General features: G+C 40.0%; 1 pseudogene; it reads right to left on the bottom strand.

Moving 5' to 3' along the window:
- Positions 1-3,391, bottom strand: part of LOC122333992 — a 43,426-nt pseudogene extending 40,035 nt beyond the window's left edge.
- Positions 3,392-3,769: the final 378 nt, after the last annotated feature.

The following is a 3,769-nucleotide window of genomic DNA, read 5'->3' on the forward strand; positions in this document are numbered from 1 at the left end:
CAGAATAAAGGCGTTCATTTAAAAAACGAAACTATTTTTAACATTACCAAAGTACTTGTTTGCCATTGAGCATTTGAGCATATTTTTCAATTTTTCAAATTAATGCATGTATACAATTACAGTCTTTAAAACAGAAACTTTTTTAAATGCAGTTGAAGCTGATGCATATATAATATGAAAATGATTAGGTTTTTTTTTAAATCGGTTGATTTTTTTTTTTTATGCAAGGCTTTGTTATCAGTTGCTTATCCTCCAATGTAACGGTGTTACAATAAAAGCAGCACTGTAACATGCATAATTAGCTCAGAACATTAGAACAAGCAGAGAGAGAAGCGTCAACGGAGCAGCTCTGCTATTTTAAGCGTGTTAGCACACTAAAAGGTTAAAGCTCATTGCGGCTTTAGCGCTTTTTATTTATTGTTAAGGTGCTCAAATCACATTAGAATACTTCTTCAGGCAGATCCCAGTACCCTTCCCATGATGCTGTGCAGTGGCTCCCAATGCACCATATGTATGAGGTTTACTGGTCTGTGTAAACAGCGTGGCGCTATCAGAAAAAAAAATAAATAAAAAAAGCGAAGAATCTCCATCCAAAGCTGTCATGTGTTGGGGTTTACTGTGCAAATATCACATAATACCAGCCAGCTGCAACACTGCGGTGATGAAATTTCAGGAACTTCATGATCTCTTGGACCCAGGATCTTTATTTTTACAGGGGTTTAATTCAGGCTGGGGGTAATATCAGCGCCGTCTATCCGGGCAATCGTAATAAATCATATTTCTGCTCTCTCATGCGGTCGCAGTTTCCTAAGAATGCGACCGTTTTCTGAAAACAATCAATAAATAGGGTAATCATAAGCAGATGCCAGGGAATGTGCTGAATCGAAGCTTTTCCATTTTTAATAGATAAAGATCTAACAATAAAGACTGCTGTGTCGGTTCATTTTCGGGATCAATACACGCTTTGTTCCCAGAGAGCTGAGAAAAAGCCCATAGTAAATATTATTCAGCTGAAACAATGAATACAGTAGCTTCCAAAGTTCAGCAAGCACTCAGCAAAAGTTCACTTTTTCCCATAAATAATAATACTTGGTTACAGAGAGAGCTATAGAATGCGGCGTGGAGAACATAACAACTGACGCTAGTTGTTGTAGCTAAAACATTTTCCTATCTATATATATATAGTGTGTGTGTGTGTGTGTATGTGTGTGTTATTAGCAGTAGCGATTTTTTCTTCCACATCTTAAACATGGCAAATTAAATACCAACGCTCTTAAACGTAAAATCAGAAACCAATAAAATAATCAGGGTTCATTTTACTAACAATTTCTATTTAGTTTTTGTGACATACCAAATCAGCAGACAAAGCACTACAGTGACTGTTTTCTGTAAAAATACAAACGTGCTTACAATAACTACTAAATTACTAACATGCTGGTGGCATAAATACATGAACAAACTATTTTGCATGTTTACATCATAATTTAATCAGATGCCTGACATACTGTAAGAGGCCCTAACTGTCCATGACTACAACATAAAATCACTTGGGTTCCTGAGCGATTAAAAATCCGCTAGCCGCCCACTGTGAAATATCATTGGTCCAAATTTGAGCGGACAGACAAGTTGCTTTCATTAAAATCAGACACTTAGTTTGGGTTTTTTTTTAGCGATGCAATAAATCATTTTGGCTTTCCAAAGAAACTTGAAAGCTTTTTCCACTATAAAAGATTTTTGCGGAATGGTGGAATTTTAAGAGGTTCCTTTTTAAGGTTCTTCACGGCATTGATGGTTCCGTGAAGAACCTTTAGCAACTCCCTGGAAACTTTCGAATGCACAAACAGCTCTACATAGCGAAAAAGGCCTCTTGATCATTTTTAAATCTTCTTCGCATTTTAAAAAAATGGGTTGTATTGAAAACTGTTTCCTGACAGGTTCCTTGGGCAACAAATGACGCTTCTGTTGCAACACCAGCTAAAAACCCCCTTTTTTGAAGCTTTATATTTTGAAGAGAGTGCAGTAGTAGAATAAGCGAACTCACCCCTCTTGTGGCAGGCCTTTAGATGATGTCCGGGGTTTGAAGTGCACTCCGGAGAGATTTCGCTCCAGTGCTACCGAGACGAGACCTGCCCAGCGGGCTTCCGTTTCTGTTCCAGGCGGGCCATTTTGGCGAGAGGGCCTTGGTGTCGTTCAGACTGTTGACCATCTCACAGTTCTCCTTCCCCTGGCATGTTTCGCTGAGATGCTCCATGGTTCTCAGCACCACTGCTCACTGTCACCTGAAGGAGAAAAAAAACAAAAAAATCAAAAAAAGCGATAAAGCAGCGGCGCCAGTGATCAAAAGCGCCACCAAATCAACTTTTTCACCCCGTTATAAAGATTGCTGAAGCTAAAAACAATGAAATTGCAGCATAAACTCTCTCTCTTCCATGTAGACTGAAATGTCAAATCAAGCCTAATGTTACATGGCATTTACAATGTTTCATGCAACGATCACATTCCCTTTCCTAAGAGCATGTATTATGTATGTCTAACCCACTGCAGAATCCATGTGGAGAGCAAACAAGCTAGTTTTTGTACAGTCGCATTAACGTGTGGAGTCCACTTCAGTGATCAGCGCGCCGTGCGATGAACCTTTCCGTATAAGAGAGACAGGCTGTGAAATATTTGGCGGATCAGATCTCTTGGCGGGAAAACCGAATTCCTGACCGAAGTACTGTGAAGAAAATACGTTTTTGGTCCCAACTGTTCGTGTTCAGCGACACCCCAAAAAGTTTCAGCAAAACGGCAAAACAAAGAGAGGCCTCCGGATTATCTAAGATTACAGGAAAAGGGACGTGCACCTTGTCTCAACGTCGCATTCACTGGCGATAAAGGAACATTGCGCCCAGACACCATGACAGAAATGGGTTGGATTTCATCAAACAGGCCAAACAAGACATCAGACATACAACAATGAATTCCACAGCACGAACACCAGATGAACTTACTTGAGACTTCCTTTAAAACCAATAAAACAGGTATAGATGTAGATAAAGATGAGACCCTACTTATACGTGAATGAAAACGCTCCAAAGCGTTATCTAGTTCACGCTTTAAATTTACGTTTAATGTCATCTAAAGCAGGTTGATATGAGTCTACATATAACTAGATAACATACAAGTCGCATTAGATTTAAGTGCATGTGAATTATCACTCATTCGTAGAATGTTACATGCAGAATTGTATTTTTTAAGATTTCAAAAAATAAAGGAACATTTACATATAATTTAAGTGATTTGATGAAACAAATAACTCAAGCTTGAACTCACCACTTTAAGAAGAACATATAAAGGAGCTGTGGACGAGCAGCGACTTCAAGTTTAGGCAGGAGGAGCACAAACTTCACTCAGAATATCAGTTTTATGTCAGCTATTCTATTCTGGAAACATATGAAAACTTCCAGATCGTCCACGCCGAAGCCTAATATCGCACGCCGCGCCGAGAATAACAGCGCATGATGCACGCAGAGGCATATAGACGAAGCGCAAAGTACTTTAAAACGTGATGAGGCTAAAAAGCCGTGGTCGCGTTCGATCGAGACGAAATGCGACGATCTCCGGTGAGTCTAGAGTTCAATAGAGTTTACGATCGCATCCGCCGTCCGTTCCATGAGCGGAATAACGCTTAAAAATAGAAAGTAACCGCCAGCGTTCCCTACATCCCGTTGAGCCTCGGCGGTACGCGCCTATAGGAACAGAAGCGTTCGTGGATCGCCTCTCATCTGGC

Source organism: Puntigrus tetrazona, unplaced genomic scaffold (assembly GCF_018831695.1).
Source record: "Puntigrus tetrazona isolate hp1 unplaced genomic scaffold, ASM1883169v1 S000000456, whole genome shotgun sequence".
NCBI classification, from domain to species: Eukaryota; Metazoa; Chordata; class Actinopteri; order Cypriniformes; family Cyprinidae; genus Puntigrus; species Puntigrus tetrazona.